The sequence below is a fragment of the Pleurodeles waltl genome, chromosome 9 (assembly GCF_031143425.1).
Source record: "Pleurodeles waltl isolate 20211129_DDA chromosome 9, aPleWal1.hap1.20221129, whole genome shotgun sequence".
In the NCBI taxonomy this organism is placed as follows: domain Eukaryota; kingdom Metazoa; phylum Chordata; class Amphibia; order Caudata; family Salamandridae; genus Pleurodeles; species Pleurodeles waltl.
The window spans coordinates 470,849,982-470,872,641 of NC_090448.1; the positions used below are offsets into that span (position 1 = coordinate 470,849,982).

General features: G+C 47.4%; 1 protein-coding gene across 1 annotated transcript in view; it reads left to right on the top strand.

Moving 5' to 3' along the window:
* Positions 1-22,660, top strand: part of CDC42BPB (CDC42 binding protein kinase beta) — a 903,752-nt gene that overhangs the window by 208,434 nt on the left and 672,658 nt on the right. The window lies entirely within an intron of this gene.

A 22,660-nucleotide genomic window follows, 5' to 3' on the forward strand; every position in this document is an offset into this window, starting at 1 on the left:
AGAACTATATCTGCCCTTCATATAAGAGGTCGCTTGGAGCCTGAATCCAGAATTCATCCTCAGTGTCCTTGAACATTCATTTGAATTAACCAGTTATTTTTCAAATCGTCTTCACAAACCCATTGACGGCAGCTGAGAGGTCATTCGTTGGACATGATCATGTGCATAAAATGTTACATGAACAGAGCTAAAGATATGCATTACTCAAACCAACTATTCATTTCCTTTGGTTAACTAAGCAGGTTTGCCTTCTGTACTAGCATGACATTTCCTACTGGCTTGTATTACTTTCTGCCACAATAAAGTAATGCACCTCCAGGAAAGTAGGGTAAAGGTACATTCCACCAGGATCATGGCTACAACTGTACTCTGTGCTGGAGTGCTGCTTCCAGACATCTGTCTAGCAGCCATGTGGAAAAGCAGACACATTCACCCAGCAATATTGCCCTGACTTGAATACAACAGCTGACTTGCCAGTGGGCCTAGCAGTTCTATATAACCTTTTTCATTAAAGGGTGTGCTTCCTTTTTAATATGAAATTAAATATTACTAATTGCAGTTCTGATTGTACCATGTGATCATGAAAGTTTCACTGCTGAGAAAGAAACAAGTTACTTACCTATACATCCAGTTATCCAGCATTGGTATGTTTCATAGATTGATCTGTTATGGTTGCTATTATCCAATACAATGGACTAAATAGTGTTGAGAAAAAGAAAAAGGGCGAAATGGTATGGTGTTCCTACCCTGACCTTCTGGCTTATCTTGGGAGCACCAGAGGGACCCTTAAGCCCTAGTATTAAAATTAAAAAATACAATTTGTTTTGCAAAAATCTAAGTCCAGTGCTTGATTTATGAAACCAAGACTTCCTCTGCATCCCACAGCCATACCTGGTCTCAGGATTCATAGATCCACCATAACGACCAACCCCCACAGTGTGCAGCAGGGGTTGGCTGATAGTTGGGCACTTCAGCAAACTCCCACTATGCATGGCTGAATGCTGTGAGCAGCAGAAGTTGGCTCCCCGTGGAAAGTTGGGTCTAAGAGTTGGAGGGAGGCAGTTGCCCTGTAGGCACGACTACTGTAGTCAGCCCAAGACTGTGCACAGCAGGGACTGACTGCATTTTTAGCATTGGGCTTAGTGCTTCGACAGTGACCAGGCACTGCCGGAAATGATTGTTGTGCAGAGCTGAAGGGAATGTGGCATAGGTGTTGGCTGTATGTGAAGAACTGCCCCTAGAACCAATACTGTTTTACATAGCTGAAGGCTGAGAGTAGCAGGAGTTGGCAACCTGTGGTGTGTTGGTGACAGGGCCTGCCTGGAGGCAGAAACTGCAGTAAAACCCAAATGTGCTTGGCCAGTGGATATGATCTGCAGCTGTTGGCCGCACGAAGAGTGTTAAGTGCAAGGGCTGCAGCCAACCTTGTTGCTGGTGGCTGAAGGCTGTATGCTCTGGATGTTGGGTGCAGGGACTGACCAAAGACCATACCCTGGGACCAACTTCACTTCACGTGGCTATGTGCAGAGGGGTTGGTCGTCCATAGAGGCCACAACCCATGTCATCTTGCAGTGCACAGCTGAAGTACATTTGTTGGCTGACTGCAGAGTGTAGGAAAGTACCATCTTTTTGCCTGCTGTCAGTGTGTTTTGACTGTGTTCACTGGGATCCTGCTAACCAGGACCCCAGTGACTGTGCTCTCTTCCTCTAAATGTGGTTGCTTAAGACTTAGCACACCCCACAGTTGGCATACTGGTGCCCCCATGTGAGTTCCTAGTATATGGTACTTAGGTACCCAAGGCATTGGGGCACCAGGTGTTGCCCATGAGCTGCAGCATGTATTTTGCCACCCATGGGAACCCATGCAAAATGTGTCTGCAGGCCTGCCATTGCAGCCTGCGTGAAAAGGTCCATGCACCCTTTCACTAAAGGTCACTGTAGCAGGCCACTGTAAGGCACCCCTATGGCAGGCCCTGCTTGCCCAGAGGGCAGGATTCAGGTACCTGTGTGTGAGGGCGACCCTGCATGAGCAGAGGTGCCCCTACGAACTCCAGTACCCTTTTTCTGGATTTCTTAAATGTGGGGAAGCAATTTTAACCATGTACTGGACACAGGCCACTGCCAGAGTCCAGCTACATAATGGTAACTTCGAACCTGGGCATGTTTGGTATCAAACATGTCGGAATCATACCCCAACACTGTGGCCAGTATTGGTTTTATGATTTCATGCAGCCTTGCTCCAACCAGTCTTCTGGGGTTTTCTGGAAAGTACATGCTGTTGCCACCCTTCAGATGGGTTTCTACCCTTCAGATGGCTTTCTGCCCTCCTGCTGCTTGACCAGCTCAAGCAGAGGAAGGCAGAAAAAAAGGATTTCCTTTGGGAGAGGCAACACCCTCTCCCTTTGGAAATAGCTGTTGCATGGCTTGGGAGGGGTAGCCTCCGCAAGCCACAGGTATACTTTGAAGGGCACATTTGGCACATTTGCTTAGTGCTTCAACAGTGACCAGGCACTCGCATAAACCAGTTTGCAGCAGTCCAGGGAACCCACTAGTCCCTGTTGTGGTGCGAAACTGGACAGTGAAAAGGGGAGTGACCAGAGCTCCTCCAGGTGGCCACTTGATTCTGCCATCCTATATCCAAGGTGAGCAGAGGCCCCTGGGAGCATTTTCTTAACCAGGTCAGTCAGGTGACATCACAGCCCCCTCCTGATAGGTGGTCACTTTGCTAGGTGAACAGTCTCCCTTCCTGTGCTATTTAGGGTCTCCCTCCCAGGTGTGGGTCTTCAGATTCGACATGCAAAGACTCCTCCGCAGCGTTTGCTTCATCCTCTGCCCACAGGGACTGCAACTCGAGCCTCCAGGAACAAATAATCTGCAACTCCAGCGACTACTCTGCTCTGTAACATTGTTCTCCAGCTCCTTCCAGCACCTGCAACATTTCCCTGGCTATGCATCCTCTGAGGGCTGGGAGTCTTCAGTCTGCAAAAGAAGCAAGAAAGAATCTCCCTTGGAGTGAAGGAGTCACTCCAATGCATCTGCAGGCACCAACTGCAATGACGACCGGCTGCATGGATCTTCTCTCCTTCTGAGCTGCGTGGATCCTGCATCATAGGTGGTGGTATGGAATGGTGCCCTTGGTCCCCTCTACCACCTATCCAACTTGGGAGACGATAAGCCATTGCCTCTCCTTGCAGGACAGTACCCCTGTGCACCACGACTCTTGCAGCTACCAAGGCTTGTTTGTTCCTCCTCCAAGGGATTTTCAGGCTCTGTGTAGCCCCCGGCCACCAGCACTCTTACCTGTAAAGCGCAGTCTCCTGCGTGCCACTCCAGTGACTCCTCTCCAGGTGTTCTGAGTGGGCCTCACTGCGACTCCTGTGCCTGCTGCCCTTAGGTCGCCTTTGGGTGCTGCCTCCTCTTCTTGTGACTCTTCCAGCTGCTGAGGGTCACCTCGGACTCCCCTCCTTGGGTCGAGTCTCCTGGACCTTGCTGGTCCTCTTCAGCCTTGCAAAACCTTCTTCGCCGACTCGTGCATTTGCCAAGGCTTGTTGGTGGTTTCTAGCACCACTGACTGTCTGCATCAAAACCACCTATGTGGGACATCACTTGTGGAACTCCTCTTCTGGTACTGTGCTGCACTGCTGACTTTATTCATCCACCATCGACCTGGTCCTGCATCCACAGAAGGGATAGTGGCTCCAGCAACAGCCGGACACTCCAACCTGAACTGGACTTGGTCCCTCTGTCTGCAAGGATCCACCTTTTGTTTCTCCTAGTCTTGTCTAGGTCTTGCATATTCCTTTTCCAAAGTTCTTCTGTTGGTTTCAGGAAAAACCAGGTGCTTAGTCCTTTTCTCCTGGTCGTTAGGGGGCACCCTGGTACTTACCTTTTGGGGTTTCTAGTTCCTCCAGTTCCCCTCTAATGATTCCCCTTCCTTGGGGGAGTACTGCCTTTCACATTCCACTTACGTAGTATATGGTTTGGTCTCCCCTTAGGGCCTTCACTATTTGCTATTGTTTTTACTGTTTGCTATTGCTTTCTATGCCAATCACTGACTTCTAATGTGTACATAATAGTGTGTTTACTATTGGAGTATTGCCTATTCAGCATTTTGGTATTTGTGTTACTATAATAAAGTGCCTTTATTTTTGTAACACTGTGTGGTTCTTTCATGTGTGAGTGCTGTGTGACTGTAGTAGTATTGCATAAGCTTTGCATGTCTCCTAGATAAGTCTTGGCTGCTCATCCAAAGCTACCTCTAGAGAGCCCCAGCTTCCTAGACACTGTCTACACCTCACTAAAAGGAGATACCTTTACCTCATATAAAGTGATAACACCATAGGTACTCACCACATTTCCTCCAAAGAGGTTTGGACACTTGGAATGACCAGAGGCCCGGCCTTGTGGCCAACCCCTCCTGCACCTGGCCAAAGTCTATGTGCAGTGAAGGTTGGCTTTCCATAGAGGGTTGGGTGCAGCGGCTCCTGGAAGCCAGGCTCTGTGGTTAATCCCACAGCACAAGATTAGGGCTTTACACAGCAGATATTAGTCACCTATGGAGGGTGGGTGCCAAGGGGCTGGAGGCCAGGCCCTCTGGCCAACCTCCACTGTGGACTGTAGGTGGTGGACTTCCACAGAGGGTTGGGAGTAGGACATGGCTGGAGGTAGGGTCCAGTGGCCAGTCCCCACTGCACACATCTGAAGGTAGTGTGGGATGGTCAGCCTTAGACGGTTGGGTGCAGTTGTATATGATCCAAAAAATCACTAAAAAACAATGGTTAAAGTAAAGTTATGTTTAGCATTGTTTATAGCACCCTAACTCGTGTTTTTTTTTTTTAATAAATTGCAATTATGGTTACAGAGGCAAATCTAAAAAAAAAAAAAAGAAATTTGCAAGTTATTAGGAGTGTAATCCATCATTTGCACAGCAGCCATGCAAACCATAACTCGCTCATCAATTGAAATACTTATGACCTCTCAATATTTATACCAATAATTAACACCTAAAAGTGAAATGTAATAAACAAAACCACACAAACTAATTATGGTGCATTCATAGTGGTCTGCCACTGTGGTACGGGTAATGTGAGATGTAATCTTATCTGTAAAAGTTTCAAGGTTTGTAAGCACGCTACATCTTTTAGGATGTGTGGTTGTAAGTATGTTTGTTTTAACCTGTGTGTGATGTATTTCTTGTTGTGCAATTATTGTGTTATGGGATGCAGTGCATAGCAGTGTGTTGGCTGATGTATAAGAGACAGACGTGTAGATTAGTCATTTTCAGTATGCTGTTAGCATACTGATAACACTTACAGGCCTCTTTGTGGAGTTTCATGTAGTATAATCTGCTTAGCTGGTTACTGCGCTGTGTTGTCCAATGTGAGATTTTGTGTATAGTTGTGGTCCTGAGGTGGCTTGGTTGGAGGTGGAGAGATGTGGAGAGATCTGTTGGTAAGGGCATTTTTACTATCATCCCATATCTGAGTGTTTTCTGTGAGATGTAACGAAGCAGTCAGATTGTATAGATATTTGGATCCTGCAATACTGGACTTTCATAATGTCCTCCAAAATTGCCCAGGAATGTGTGATAGCTCTCTTCACTTATTCCATGCTTTTTCATTTTTGCTGTTTGTGTTTTTTGGCTGTAAGGTGATGGACAACTCTCATAAGCAGATGTGTATTATTGGAAACCTATAGGTGTAAGTTGCAGATTGTTGCGGACTGCTGCGCATTATGGTTTTAGTATTACAATAGGCCATAACAGGTATATGTGGAATCTTATAACTATAAAATGCCCCTGGGAATCCTAGGACAGCCCTTTTTGCTTACTTGCATAGTAAAAGCAGTTTGCTGGTTGAGGAGTTTGCAGTTTGTTTGTAAACTGAGGATTGTGCTTGAGGGTGTGCTTCTTTTTGGCTTTGTTGCCTGGATGCAGGTGGTTTAGTTATCTCGGAAATAACTATGATTTCAACTGTCTTATGATGTGCATATGCTCCTCTGTGTGTCTGATGCTGGTTGGTAGTGAGTCCCAGAGCTTGGAAGCATGTACTGAGAAAGCAGTGCCTCATAAGGATTTCTTACTGTAGGGTGGTATAAGTGGTGTGAGAATGGAGCACATTGTTCTTTTTAGTTTGTATTGCTTGAATTTAATTTGTAGGTATAGCGGTCCTTTTCCTTGGCAGGCTCAGTGGACAATGCAGAGTTCCTTGAACATTGCCCTTCTAGCTATAGGTGGCCACTGGGGCGATTGCAGGACTGGGGAGTCATGTGGTCTCCTGAGTGAAGGCGGAAAAGAACCTTCTGGCAGTATTTTAGGTGAGTTGTATTTTGTGTAAAATGAGTGCATGTGTGCCAAGGGTATAGGCTGTTGGCATAGTCAAGCTTGAAAATTACGAGTGTGAAGATGGCTTGCAGTTTGTTGGTATGCAAGCTATGGGAAGATGTGACGTAGTGTTTTCATTGTGTAAAAGGCACTATGTGATGTTAGCATGAGATTTCGAGGATAGGTCTGACTCCAAGGTTACTCCTAGGTTTCTAACTTCTCCTGATGTTGATTAAGGGTTTTAAGTTTCTTAGGCCACTTGGTGTTAGTTTGGTAGCAGTGCCATTGTCCGCATGTCATAATTTTTGTTTTTATAGTATTGAGCTTTAGATGGTTTATCATAATCCATGTGTTTGTGGAGCAATGGTGCTCAAAGTTTGCAATTATAGAGGTCTTTGGGGGGGTATTTATTTTCAAAATGATTTGGTTGTCATCTGCCTAGTTGCAACAAGCGAGGTTGTATGATGTAATCAGATTTGGAAAGGGGGTTAAGTAGATGTTGAATAATAGTGGGATATGCTGGACCCTAATGTTGTTTGTAAGGAAGTGATGTGAAACGGGGTAGGTTGACTATGCTTTGTCTGTGAGATAATAATCAATTAATTATAAAGTATTTTCACAGATTCCGATATTGTTAATCCTTTGCAAAAGCAAGGGAGGTAGACAGTGTCAAATGCAGCCGATAAATAGACGTAATAAGTCAGCTATTCTGTTTTTTTTTTTTCACTTGATATCTGTTTAATGAGGTTTTCACAAACAGTACTCAACACAGTCTCAAAGAAGAAAGGAATATCCCTCTAATCAAGCAATACGGGGAGGTCCCCAGTAGAGTGAAATGTCTAGAAACCGGGAGTTGGGGGAACAAACAAGTCAACCAAACTGAAGTCAGGATGCGTCTCAGATGGTTCCCAGGTGAGAACAGTGTCTTGAATGATCTTTCACTGGACACCTTCGATGGGGAAAGGGGTATGAGTGAAGGCTAGTCAGGCATGTGGTACATACAGGGCATTCATCATGGGAACAGTGGGAGTGCTACCTGGTCAGAGAGCTGTAGCATTTCTAGTTTTGGTGGAGTAAAGTAAGTATACTTAAAACAAATAAAGTAGTCAAGGAGCGGTGGGCAAATGTGTGAATTTAGCATAGGTATGTCCTAATTTGTGCGATGGATGTACCATCGCCATGTCACGCCACAGGCGTGTAAACCATAAAGCTATGAGAGACACCTCTTTCTTCTTCCATGTGAGTGCTATCAGCTGTTTCCAATCAGTGTGCGTCATCACCTCTAGCTCAAGAGTTTGGATGCCTAGGATAACAGTGGTATAGGAAGCAAGGAACAGAAACCCCAAAGTGCCTTTGTGTCCCAGATTTTCCTTCCAGTAGCTGGTGATAAGGAAGCAAGACCACCAGTTGTAGCGTAAATCCTCTGGCTCTGTTTCACAGCACCAGCAGAGGGTGGAAGTGGTTGGGTATATGATGTGTAGGCCTGCGGGTGTATAGTACCATTGAACCATGAGGTTGTAGGCAGTCTTGTGCTGGGGTATACTTTTTTGTATCTTGGGGATACCATGTCAAAGAGTCTCCCACTTTTTTTGTGAAATGCCCTCTGTGGTGCTTGCATGCCAGTGGGTTTGATATGGATGTGTGCAGAAGTGTGTGGAGTGCTGGAGCATGTTTTTAGTTGTAGAAATCGGGCCCCTGGAGCCATTGATAGACTTGAACTAGTTTCTCAAACCGAGTATAGGCCTGAGTGGCTCCCTGGGAATGGGGGGGGTGGTGCAAATCACCCAGTGATGCAGCTGACATTACTGCAGTCGCGCCTATTTGGAGATGTTGATGTGCAATCTGCATTGTTCAAAGGGTTTGATTATACCTCCAATGAAGAGGTTGGAAATGCTAGGAAATGCACTGGGGGGGTTGAAGGCTGGAGGGAAGACCGGATTGTGGGCAATTGGAGTATTAGTGAAGGAGAAAGAAGTGAGACCTTTCTTCTGTGCTACTTTGTCCCATATTTCAGAAACTGTCCTGGTGAGGGTGGCTACATAAGCACTTCTTGGTTGGGCATGCTTTAAAGCCAAGCTAGATCCCACAGGGGGTGACAGGCCACCGCCTGGTTCATATGGAACTGACAGTTTTTTGGACGGTAGACAAGAATCTTGCTTTACAGAGGATAGCCACCCCTAGTGTATTGGTAGAGACGTAGACCCAGAGAGGAAATGGGTATTTTAGAATGGACATGCGCTGAATATCTTCCATAGGAGGTGAGTCTCCTGGAAATGGATGATGTCTGGGTCTTGCTGTAGAATGTAGTGCCAGACCTGTTTACGCTTGTTAGACAAATTGAGGCCACAAAGATTTAGTGAGAGCAGCTTAGTGTGCGGGGTCGTACTCCTTATAAGAGTGTGAGCGCGCAGCTGCTAGGTCAGGCATTGGGCTGGAGGGTCTTGGTAGTGCAGTGCTGTAACCCTGGGAAGGAACCTCCGATAGGCTGCTGGTTTCGTAAGGGTTGAGCCAGCATGAAGAAGGCGGGGGCAGGAGGGAGGGCAAGGCACTTGAGTGGAGTGTGTAACATCAGGGAGGCAATAATGACCTCCCCAGGAGACTCTTTACCAAAGAGAAATGGATATCATATTAAAAAACAAATAACACAGGACCCAACAAAGTCATCCACATCCCTCGCAGTTCAATATAGGATTGCACAGATGCCATTGGACATGTCACCCTTTTGGGATGCAAATCATGGTGGGCAGGCCACTGGAAATATTCGACGCCTCAGCAGTAGAGGGTCAGTCTAAGGAGATGGCAGTTGAAAGTAGATGAACAGGCATCAAGGGTTGGCTACTGGACCCTCGCAGCCTGCTGGAGCTGGGAGCAGGTGCTCCGAAAGCGTCAAAATCGTAATGAAATAGGCTATGGCAGGTTTCTGAGGCATTGCATAGTCTATATACAGTTATTAGCCATTCGGTGACGTAGTCGAGGAGAATCTTTCCCCATGCTTTGTAGGTGAGTGATGTCATGTTTGGTCTCTTGTTGTGTGTTGTCTCTTTGTAGCTGGACCTGACTGTAGGAAGCTGACCTTTGGTGTTAACACATTATTCCAGGTATTTCCTATTAGTGAGATGAAGACAGTGTCTAAGAAGCCAGGGCTCTCTAAAGGTTGCTGTGGATGAGCAGCCAACACTTATTTAGGAGACGTGCAAAGCTTATGCAACACCACTACAGTCACACAGCACTTAACCACATGAAAGAACCACACGGTGTTACAAAAATAAAGGTACATTATTATAGTAACACAAATACTAAAATACTGTATAGTCTATACTCCACTAGGAGGTGAGTAAACACACTATTATGCACACATTAGAAGTCATTGATTAGCATAGAAAGCAATAGCAAATAGTATAAACAATGAGAAATAGTGAAGGCCCCCGGGGGAGACCAAACCATATACTAAGTAAGTGTAATGTGAAAGTCAGTCTCCCTCCCAAGGAAGTGGAATCAATATAGAGGAGCTGGTGGAACTAGGAACCCCAAAAGGTAAGTACCAGGGTGCTCCACCCCTCCCCAGCGACCAGGAGAGAGGAGGTAAGTACCTGTTTTTTACTCAATCCCACAGGAAAACTTTGGAAAGGGAGTGTGCAGGGCCCAGACAAGACTGGAAGAAACCAAAGGTGAATCCTGACAGAAGAGGACCTGCAAAAGAAGGGGACCAAGTCAAGTTCGAGTTGGAGTGTCTTGCTGTGACAGGAGCCACTACCCACCCTTCTGTGGATGCAGGACCAGGTCGACGGTGGATGAAGAAAGTCAGCAGTGCAGCACAGGAGCTGAAGAGGAGTTCCAGAGGTGATGTAAGTGATGTCCAACGTCAGCGGTCGTGATGCAGTCAGTGGTGCTGGAAACCACCAACAAGCTTGGCAAATGCAAGAGTCAGAGAAGAAGGTTTTGCAAGGATAAGAAGGAACAGCAAGACCCAGGGAACTCGACCCAAGGAGGGGAGTCAGAGGTGAACCTCAGCATCTGGGAGAGTCACGAGAAAAGGAGGCAGCCCGATAGGCAGCCCACAGGAGTCACAGGGAGGCCCACTCAGCACACCTGAAAAGGAGTCTCACGTTGCTGGAGCAGCTGGCAGGAGACTGTGCTTTGCAGGTAAGAGTGCTGCAGGCCGGGGCTACGTGGAGCATTAAGATCCCTTGGAGGAGAAACAAATAAGTCTTGGTAGCTGGAAGAGTAGCAGTGCAGAGGGGTGCTGTCCTGCAAGGAGAGGCAAGGGCTTACCGTCTCCCAAGTTGGACAGATGGTAGAGGATCAAGGGGTCCACTCCAGTCCATCACCTGTGATGCAGGATCCACGCAGTTCTGGAGGAGAGAGGATCCACGCAGCCGGTCGTTGTTGCAGTTGGTGCCTGCGGATATAGGGGAGTGACTCCTTCACTCCAAGGGAGATTCTTTATTACTTCTTGTGCAGACTGAAGACTCGTCACCCTCAGAGAATGCACAGCCAGGGAAATGTTGCAGTTGTTGGAAGGAGCGGGAGAAACAATGTTGCAAAGCGGCATCTTTGCTGGAGTTGCAGATTGTTGGTTGCTGGAGGGTCCAGTTGCAGTCCCGGTGGCCAGAAGATGAAGTAAATGGTGCAGATGAGTCCTGCTGTAATCTTGCACATTGAATTTGAGGACCCACCCTAAAGGGAGAACCTAAATAACCCAGGAAGGGGGATTGGTCACCTAGCAGGCTGACCACATATCAGGAGGGGCTGTGATGTCAACTGCCTGACCTGGCCACTCAGATGCCTCCGAGGGTCCTCTGCCCACCTTGGATTTAAGATGGCAGAATCAAGTGGCCACCTGGAGGAGCTCTGGCACCACCCCTGGGGTGTTGATGGACAGGGTAGTAGTCACTCCCCTTTCCATTGTCCAGGTTCGTGCCAGAGCATGAGTCCCTGGACTGATGCAAAGCGGTTTATGCAAGGAGGGCACCAAATTCCCCCTTCAAAGCATACCGGTGACTTGAGGAGGTTACCCCTCCCAAGCTATGTAACACCTGTTTCCAAAGAGAAAGGGTGTGGCCCCACTTTCCCAAAGGAAATCCTTTATTCTGCCTTCCTCTGCTTGAGCTGGTCAAGCAGCAAGAGGGCAGAAACCTGTCTGAGGGCTAGCAGCAGTGCAGGCTCCCGGAAAAAACCCAGAAGACCGGTATGAGCAATGTTGGGGGTCCTGTAAGGAGCCTCCAGAGTGCATGAAATCATACAACCAATCCTGGCAGCAGTGTTGGGGTATGATTCCTACATGTTTGATACCAAACATGCCCAGGTTCGGAGTTACCATTGTGTAGCTGGACACAGGTACTGACTGACCTGTGTCCAGTACATGGGTAAAATGGCTTCTCCACACTTATGCAGTACAGTGAAATGGAGCTGGAGTTCATAGGGGCACCTCTGCTCATGCAGGGGTGCCCTCACACACAGGTGCCTGCCCTCACACACAGGTACCTGCCCTCTGGGCTAGGAGGGCCTGCCATAGGGGTGACTTACAGTGACCTTCTGCTGTGGCCTGTAGTGAAAGGGTGCATGCACCTTTTTATGCAGGCTGCAATAGCAGGCCAGCAGACACATTTTGCATGGGCTCCCATGGGTTGCACAATAAATGCTGCAGCCCAGTGCCTTCGGTACCTAAGTACCATATACTAGGGACTTTTATGGGGCACCAGTTTGCCAATTGTGGGGTGTGCGAAGTCCTAGCAACCAAATTTAGAGGAAGCGAGCAGAGTCACTGGGGTCCTGGTTAGCAGGATCCCAGTGAACACAGTAAAAACACAGACAGCAGGCAAAAAGTGGGGGTATCCATGCAAAAAAGAGTACTTTCCTACCCTGTTGAGTAGTGTGCACTCTGGTCCAGGCTAAAGACAAACCCTCCCTAGCTGCCTCTCTGGTCAGGGATGAGTCTCTGCCAGAGACTTCATCTGGAATATCCAGTAGCCTTTTTACTTTGGGAGGGGAGTGCAGTGAGCGTTGTTTTCTCTTCCAGTGAAACATGAGCATGAAGGGATGGCCCTATTTGTAGCGAATGTCCAACTTCCTCAGTTTGTCTGTAATCTGAAGTAAGGACGTTTGTGCAATGTGACTGGGGAATGTGAAGGAGTTGGATGGTGTGGCCTTCGAAGATCAAGTTAACTTTTCTCCTGGAGGTATGCAGGATAGATTCTTTTTCAACGAAGAAGTGGACCCTCGTCAGGATATGAGGGGCAGCGCCAGATCGCCAAGTTAATGGGTGCACCCGGTGGGTCCTGTCCAGGTTCAGAGGAATTGCATTCATGTTGCCCCGGATGGTGAGCAAGAGCTCAGTGGTGAAGGCCATGATGTTGTTGCCTTCCCCCACCCTAGGTACCTCCCGGATAAAAATGTTTTTCCTGTGGCTTCTGTATTCCAGTTCTTCCTGCTTGGCCTGTAGCTCAACCTGTTGCTCCGCAAGCATTGCCAACCTTCTCCATAGCACCTCCTGATCTTCCACTTGGGAGTCAGCTGTACATTCTACATGCCCCCTTATTTCAGAGATGTCACGTCGTACATCTTGGAGGCAGGTCTTGAACAAGCCTTGAGGATCTTATCTTGGAGCAGACCTTTTTGAGGAAGTGGTCCATATAGTTCTGTGAAATGGTCAATGGCAAGAAACCAGAGGTAGAACACGAGCTGGCAGGAGGCGAGGGGACAACAATCCAGTGGCCACTGCTGATGTTGTGTCCCACCAGAGGATCCTGAAAGCACTATATACCCAGCTCGAGTGGAAGCCAGACATGCAGCCATTAAGGGGGATCAGAATGTTGGATGACGTGTGGCTGTAGATACACATGTTCTGCATACTCCTGCCATCTAGTGTTGGTTCTGGAGTGTTGCAAGTTGTTTTTCTTTAAAGAAGCGTTTCGAGTCACAGGCTCAAGTGACTCCTTCTCGAGTGACTCCTCCTCTCGCATAGACATGGACTCCTTTGTTAAATTGTTTTCTCTGTGCCTTTAGGTTCGGATGTGTGTGTCTTTCTTTCGACTTGGTCTGAAAACTTTTTTTCTGTCTTCTCTTTTTCAACAGTATTTAGATTGCGCATTATTATCTAAGCGTTTGCCCTGAATCGTCAGTCCAAGCACCGACCGTGTGCCCTCCCAGATAGCCTCACCCATCTCTGGTCTACCTCACCTCACTGCACCAGCCATGATGGTGAGCTGATGGAACGAGTGCCATTTTGCTTCTGTCCTCTGTGCCATGCTAAATTTCCCCACACCAAGCAACATCTGGTGTGTAAATTGTGCCTCTCCCCCAATTACCAGGAAGCTACCTGTGATACCTGCAGATTCTTTTGGTCGAAGAAGACTCTTCGATACAGAAGAGCTTGTCTTCTGGAGATGGCGCATAAAACTCTGGACGACACCCTGGATAGCTTTGGGGAGGAACACGCCCAGGAGGAACCTGAACAACAAGAGGAGGCCTTCTTGATCCAGGCCTCTGACTCAGACATGCAGTCGGACATTGAAAGCCATGAGGTAACATCCGCAAAATACTTGAGTACTGTGGCCGCTCTTACCCGCTCCAAGACTTTAAAAAAGCCCCTTGCAGAGGTTGCCTGACCACTACTGCCACCAGACCACAGCTGGACCCAAAAATCCATTTAGGCAGCCCTGCCCTCTGGCTCCTAAAATAGCCAAACCAAAGACATAAGCTTTGGTTTTGACCCCCAGCACCTCGGTCTGAGACATTGCATCCATCTCAGTCCGAATTTCAGCTCCAAGCCTGCCAGCTACCGCCTCCACCTTGGCGCTGACAACATTGCACAACTGAAAACTTTGGTGAGACTTTCTCCCTTGGAGACTATGGGCACTAGTCAGTGCCACCTCCATATAAGGTAGGGTACAGGACGCATTATTGTTTCTCCCCCTGTACTATTCAAAAGGATCCGTCTTTCCAAGAAGCTTTGAACACTGCTCTACCTCCAAAGATGACTTGCAAGGAAAAGGCTACCAGCATACCTCGCAAGCCTTCTTCAACTCCTCCTCCTGATCCACCTTCTCCACCTGCCTCACCTACTGACCCCATCCTGCCCAGTGATCCAGACTTGTATCCCACAAGGCCCGTCACCACCAGAGGATAGTACATCCTACCAGTAGGTAGTGGCAAGCTGCTTTCCTCATGCAAAAGTATACAGGGACCCTAACGAACAGGACTTCCTCTTTGATGCGCCTACATATACCCACAGGGTATCCAATTTCACCCTATGCTCCCTTGCATGCTTCTTCATGCTGAGGAAATTTTCAAAGAGTCTGTCCGCTCTAGGGTTATCACCCCTAGAGAAGACAAGAAGTATAAGCCTGCTCCTTCAGATCCATTATACATTAGGTCACAGGTCCCTCCAGATTCCATAATAGCCACCACTGCACAAAAACGTGGCAATAGCCATGCCACAGGGGGTTCTCCTCCTCCTGAGAAGGAGAGTAAGAAAATAGATGCTGCTGACGAGAGAATGGCTACACTGGCAGCTAACCTTTGGCATATCGCTAATTCACAGGCCTTACTGGCTAGATATCACTGGGCTCACTGGGATGAAATGAAGGAGCTACTCCAGTTTCTCCTAAATGAGCACTGCGAGAGGGCAGCAAATTGTTGCAGAGGGGCAACCAATAACTAATAGTTCTATATGCTGTGCCTTAAACCGCTGCGTATGTAGCTGTACGCAGCATCAGTACTAGTGTCTTAATACGAAGGCATGCGTGGCTTCAATGCTGTTGTTTCAAACTAGAGGTACAGCAAGCTGTTCTTAACATGCCCTTTGGTAAGGAGCATCTTTTTGTCCCTCAAGTGGATTCTATCCTTGAGAAGCTAAAAAAAAAAGACACAGCTAAGGCCATGTGTGCTCTACAGTCCCCCACACAAAGTGGCACTTTTCGTCAACCCCCACCTTAACTTCAGAGATACTTACAAAGCCACATCCTTCGAGGCGTCTACTTCCCAAACCAGACAGCCTCCACCCTCCTATTCTGTGGGTTTCTATAGGGATCCTACAGAGACAACAATGTCAGAGGTAAGAGCACTGCTTCCTGAGGCTCTTCCTCCACTGCAAAGCAGTGATTACCTCAGTTTTCCCCCTCTCTCACTCCACACCTGTCTGGGCACAGCTTCAGGATTTTCTTCCAGAATGGGTCAACATCACCAAGGACCAGGGGGCCCTTTCCGTTATCCAACATAGTTCTTGTCTGGAGGTCATTACCACTCCTCCAAACATTCCCCCTCACACTCAAAGGCTATCCCACAAACACCTCACTCTTCTCGAGCAAGAGGTGCAATCCCATCTTCTTAAAGGGGCCATGGAGCTTGTCCCCTTACAACACCAGGAATCAGGGGTATACTCCCTATCCTTCCTCATTCCCAAAAAAAGACTGCTCTCACAGGCCTATTCTGGACCTCAGACCATTAAACCATTAAACCAGTACCTTCTCTCAAAACACTTTAATATAGTTACTCTTCAAGATATTATTCCACTTCTGCAACATGGCGACTATGATGGCTCTAGGTCTGAAGGACGTCTACTTTCATATTCCCATCCACCCTGCACACCGCAAATAGCTAAGATTTGTGGTTTCAGGCAACCCTTACCAGTTCAAAGTCCTTGCTTTCGGAGTCACGACTGCTCCCAGGGCCTTCACAAAGTGCTTAGCAGGAGTTGCCGCACACAAGACGGAACATGCACATGTTCCCTTACCTAGACGACTGGTTAATCAAAGCCAGCACATTAAAATGCCAATATCTCACTCAGTTGACAGTGGATCTCCTTCACACACTGGGCTTCATAATCAACTTTTCTAAATCCCACCTCCAACCTCTCAGTTACAGCCCCCCTATCTAGGAGCTATTCTCATTGCAGAGTTGGGGCTAGCATATCCCAACTCGGCCCGAGTTCAGAGTTTTCAGCCTCTTCTACCCCAGTTTCAAGAGAATCGTACATAAACAGTCAGCGGTATTATGCGCCTGTTAGGGATGATGCATCCTGCATTGCCATTATTCCCCATGCCAGACTCCATGTGTGTCCCCTACAGCAGGGTATGTCTCATCAGTGGTCTCAGTCACTAGAAGATCTATTGTTAGACCCCCATACTCACTATTCTGCAGTGGTGGGACACTACCATCCTGTTGAAAGGGCGGCCTTTTTCTGGAACCTGTGCTTCAGGTCATTCTGACCACAGATGAATCACTGATTGGTTAGGTCGCTCACCTTTAAGACCTCACAGAACACGGCCCTTGGGCTCTTGGTCACCAATTCCTCAAGATCAATTACCTCAAGCTTCAGGCAGTATTTCTAGCCCTGAGGGCATTTCTTCATCACCTGTCTCAGAAGGTTGTCTTTGTCTGCACGGACAAAATGACTGCCATGAATTATCCACAGAAAAAGGGGGGTCGCGGTTTCCCAGTGGATATATGGAAGTGGGCTCTCCACCACCACATTCACCTGGTGGCAGAATATCTTCCAGGAGCGTGCAACAACTATGCAGACCTGCTCAGCAGGATGCAGCAACAGGGCCATGTATGGGATCTCCACCCACAAGTCCTTCAAACATACTTCACAAAGTGGGAAACTCCTCAGATAGAGACCTTGTTGCCACACCAGAAAACGCAAAATGCCCAAGCTTTGCTTCCAGGTATCCCCTCTATCCAGCGGCAACGCTCTGTGGATGAACTGGTCAAGGATATTTGTTTACGCTTTTCCACCTCTCACTCTCATTCCATTTCTGGTTCAGAGGATCAGGCAAACATCGCTCACCATGGACCTTGTAGCTCCCACTTGGGCGCGTCAGCCATGGTTCATTCACACTTCTGAACCTATCACTAGTCCCTCAAGAGAAGCTTCCCATCAGGCCAGGCATTCTCAATCAAAATCAAGGACAAATCAGACATCCAGAGCCCAGGCCACTCAAACTTGCGATATGGCTCCTGAAGTAATAGAATTTGGTTACTTGGGATTGCCTGCGGAATGCATTGACATTCTCAAGGAAGCCCGCAGACCCACAACCAGAGCATATTATGCTGCAAAATGGAAATGCTTTGTATGCTACTGCCAGCCCAAACATATTAACCCCATTACAACTACAGTTCAAGACAGCGTTTGTTATTTGCTCCATTTACAAAATACAAATTTACCTCACACTTCCATTTGCTTACATCTCACAGTTATAGCTGCAAATCTACAGAACATACAACACATTTCCTTGTTCAGAATCCCAGTCATTAAAGCTTTCATGGAAGGCCTTAAAAGCGTTATTCCACCCAGGGTGCCTCCTGCACCATCCTGGAACCTCAATATTGGGCCCTCCTTTTGAGCCACTTCATTCATGGTCCTCTTCAGTTCCTTTCTTGGAAGGTGGATTTTTTAATTGCCATCACATCAATTAGGCTTGTCAGTGAGCTCCAGGCCCTAACCTTTCTTCCAAATTCATAGAGGCAAGGTGGTCCTTCGCACAAACCTGAAGGTCCTTTCTAAAGTGGTTTCACAACTCCATGTCAACGAATCCATTGAACTGCAAGTCTTTTTTTCTGCAGCCTGACTGTTGTAGAAAGAGTTCTCCACACTCTAGATGTTAAACAAGCACTTACGTTTTACATTGACAAAACCAAAGCCTTCTGATGGATACAACTACCTGTGGATTCCTCACCTTATTCCTCACCTTATGAATTCTCCCAATGCGCCAGAATTCGACGGAAAATCTTCCCAGCTCTCCACGTCGACAAGGACGTCACAATTGCACGGCTCTGCACGCAACTCCATCTGACGTCACCGTGGCAATAAGAGCTCCTCGCTGGCCTGCTGACGTCAGCTCCTTTTTTTCCGTGCCTTCGATGCAAACGGTTTTCTCCTAACTCTAGTTACTGTTTCAAAGGTGTCCTTTTTGTCTCCACCGCTTTTTGTCTCTGGTTACAATGTCTCCTCCTAGAAAGTTGGGGTTTAAACCTTGTCGGGAGTGTGGGGGTTGCATGTCTGTTACGGAGCCTCACGATGGCTGCCTTTGGTGCCTGAGTTTGGAGCATGACAAGGAGGAGTGTGTGTCCCGCCAAAGCATGAAGGCGCTGAAGGAGAGAGAAGCCAAACTCTTTCTGGCTAAGGCAAAGAAAGGGCACAGAAGTCATCGCAGATCGTCTTAACATACCTCTTTGAAGAAGCATAAGAAGCGGCGCCGACACGACTCTCGGCGTCAGTCGGCTAGAGGTAGTTCACGATCCAGGTCTTCATCTGGACGGCATTGTGCGACGTGGGAGGTTAGTCCTACGGTGACTCTACAGCCTCAAAGCCCTCTGGCTTCTCTGGTGCCATCGGTCTTCGAGGTTGTTGCACCCCAAGAGAGTCCTCTCTTTTCACCTGGGGTGCAGGATTCTGATGCCCAGCCGGAGCAAGTGCTGCAGGAACATCAGCGGTATCCTGCCTTCCCTGCTCCGGGAGCAGATCCGTCAGCATTTTTGAATGCCATGATCAATGCTATGGCCCCTACTGGTGCACCGGCTGATCCTACGGGTGCATTGCCATTTTCATTGGGCTCTCCAGCCGCTTATAAGTCTGTGCCGTTCATGTCTTTTTATCCGGCTGAGGGTGCCGGTTGGGTGCCGATAACTTCGCTTCATAGGCCTACGGCGCTGGTGATGTCGCTTCATATACAGTCGACGCCGATGACGGAGCCTCAGGTGTCTACGGCGCCGATGGGATCAGCTCCGGCGCCAGATGGATCCGGATTGGATCGTAGTGTGTCTCCTTCTTCTCCTGGTCCGCGTCTATCAGTCCTGAAGCCGGTGTCTCAGACGTCGGCTAACTCAATGTCGACGCTGAGATAGGAGGCCAGGTTGAGGTCAGGGAGAAGAGCACTGAGGCTCTTAGAAGGACAAGAGTACCAAAGACAGCTGCTAGAAGAAGGAGAGATTGCAGAGCCCTTTGGGGATTATCAGGGCCTAGACTCAGCCAGTGGGCTGGACACTTCCCCGGAGTGGGATCTTTCATCTCCAGGGGAGTTTACAGAGAAAGCGGCCTCATTCCATTCTGTGATCAGGAAGGCGGCACATTTCTTGGACTTTCCGTTGCCGGCTGCTGAGGTTAAAACAAACATTTCGACCGAGGTCCTGCATCCTTCTTCGGTTTCAGCAGAAGCCTTGCTTCCATTTAATGATGCTCTTACGGAGCCTATATTGGAGGTTTGGAGGAAACCTGTGTCATCGCCAGCTGTGAACAGATCTGTTGCAAGGCGGTATAGGGTGGCTCCAGGAGATTTGGGATTTTTATCAAAGCATCCAACTACGGAGAGTTTAGTAGTCCAGGCCTCATGTTCAGCACGTTCTACACCAGGCTCCTTCCCTGTTGTTCCTTTGGACAGAGAGTCTAAGAGAATGGAGCAGTCAGCTAACAAGACTTCTTCATCCTGCAATATGGCCCTGAAAGCGGCAAATGCTACCTGTGTGTTAGGGAGATATGTGCACACCCTGATGGACGTGGCTAAAGCTGTAGTTCTGGACTTACTACAGGATATGCAGGGGCAGTTCAGTGAGCTCCTGTTAGACGCTCAAGCTGCAGCTAAGCAGATTATTCAGTCTGATCTGGATTCTACAGACTCTGGCCAGGGCGATGGGTACCTCAACCGCTACCAGAAGGGAAAGAATGGTTGGGGTCTTCTGCCTTTTCTACAGATGTCCAGACCACTCTATTGGACCTGCCTTTCGACGGAGAAAAGCTGTTTGGAGCCAAAGCTGACTTTGCCTTAGAGTCTGCCCCTCCAGTTCCCCTCTCCCCCAACCCAGGCGATGTCAGGGTAAGCATTCAAGGGCAGTTGTGGACGTAGTCTGGTCCTCGTGCTTGTAGGCTGCTTGGGAGGCCTGGAGTGATCTGGAGCCAAGACTCTGATCCCACCGTGGCCATGTCCCAGCTGCTCTGTTTTTGTCCACTGTGAGTTTTGGATCATCCCAAATGGATATGAAGGCTGACTTTACTTTGTCCTGGTCTGGAACCAGATGGTTGGTGTGACAGGTAGCCATAATTTTAGGTAAAATTATAGAGTTGAGTAAACCCTGCTCTCAATTTTTTTTCCTGAGAGTGGTCCATTTGATGTAGGCCAGAAGTTTGCTTGATCTGATGGGTCGAGATTTTTATTTTTGAGAAGAGGTCTGATGTAGGAGGTTTTGAGCTCTCGTGTGAGCTTGTTCCAGGGACTTGTTGAGTAGGCATCTGACTATCTCTCCTGCACAGGTTGAGTGAAGGATATCTTTAAAGATTCTTTGTGGTTGTGAGACTGATGGTGATCCTGCTGGTCTGGTTGCAATGATCTATCAAGGAAATCTTGTGACAGGGTTTTGAAGGTATGCATTAATGGATAATTATTGGTGTATCTTTCTTGGTTAGGTCATGCATTGTTATGGTGTTGTCCTTAAGGTAATTTTCAGTCTGTGTAGTTATTTTAGATTAATTCATTGGAGATTTTGCCACAGAAGAAAGGAGTCTTGTGATTGTGTTGTTTCTGTGTTTAGTCACCCTGGATTGCAGAATTCAGTCCATATATTTTGTAGGAAGGAATAGCTATTAGTTGGAGTTGGGTGACTTCTTATCAAAGATTCACAACCGTCCATGGTGAGAATTTCAATTATTATTTGTGGTGTTTGTTATGGATGACAGCTAAGCCTCCTTCACATTTGCTGATAAGATTTTTGTTAATGAGGTGAAAATCATAAGGGATACCTCATGGCAAGTGGCTTCAGAATCTTTGCTGAGCCATGTTTTTGTAATGAAGTTGAGGTCCGGTGTATCTGAGAGTAGGTCAAAGATGTTAAAGCGTTTTCTTCCCCATGGGTCTTGCATTGAAGAGTAGGCATTTTTGTTATTGTGTTTCTTTCTTCTTCATGTCCTGGTGTAAATGTCGAGGTGCACGAGGATTGGGTAGTTTGATGTTGCTGGTTTGGGGGATAAATTGCACTTGTGACTGTTGGAGGTGGGAATGAGGTTGTTTAATTAGAGAGATGTAGACTTTGCGATGTGTGTTGGTTTTTTTGTGGCGAGTCATGGTGTTGTAATTTGTGTGTTGTCTGGTGATTTATGTAGAGTGTGATGGTGTTTATGGCTACTAGGATTATGTGCATGGAGTGGCAAATTATGGGCAAGGTTATCAAAATTATGCAGCACATTTTTGGGTAGTTTCGCCTTCATCCATTTTAACTAGAAATGTTTTTTACTGAAATCTGGACATTGTCGCACATGTGGCAATAAAATTATTAGCACTAAGGGCCAGATGTAGCAAACAGTTTGCGAGTCGCAAACGGTGATTTTCGCCGTTTGCGAGTCGCAAACGTGTGTTTGCTATGCAGAAATGCATTTGCGAGTCGGAACCGACTCGCAAAATGCATTTCCGATTCGCAAATAGGAAGGGGTGTTCCCTTCCTATTTGCGAGTCGCAGTGGTATGCAATTCCATTTGCGACCGCGTACGTTGTCGCAAATGGAGTCGCAGTTACCATCCACTTGAAGTGGATGGTAACCCACTCGCAAACTGGAAGGGGTCCCCATGGGACCCCTTCCCCTTTGTGAGTGGACCCACAAATATTTTTTCAGAGCAGGCAGTGGTCCAAGGGACCACTACCTGCCCTGAAAAAATCCGAAACTAAAGGTTTCGTTTTTTTTTTTTCCAAGTGCAGCTCGTTTTCCTTTAAGGAAAATGGACTACACTTGGAAAAAAAACAACTGCTTTATTTAAAAGCAGTCACGGACATGGAGGTCTGCTGTTCCCAGCAGGCCTCCATCCCCGTGAGTGCCCAGAGTCGCTATGGGGGCGCAAATTGCGACCCACCTCATTAATGTTAATGAGGTGGGTCTTTGCGACCCCATAGCGACTCGCAGAAGGTGTCTGAGACACCTTTCTGCATAGCAAATTGCGACTTGCAATTTGCGAGTCGCAGGGACTCGCAAATTGCAAGTCGCAATTTGCTTTGTGCCTACATCTGGCCCTAAATGAGGGAGCCTCAGAACCGTATAAATCCACTAACCTTCACAACTGACCCTTTTTTTTAAATCAGCAGTGTATTCTTTGAAGCTGAACAAATACTAAATATGCTATTCCAGTCAGTGCCAATTCTTAGCTATGTGGGACCATATTACTCAGTGACCAGTTATTTAAATATTTATGTATAGATAAATGCTGTCCTATTGCCAAGTGGTGTTCCAGTCTGTGTTTGTTCTGTTGTTTCCTAAAACCTCCATCAACTTGGGATTTGTTGCACTACATGTTGTAAATTTGTGATGACCAATCTCTGAAAAACTTTCCTAATTCACATTGACATGCATGTATTCATATCT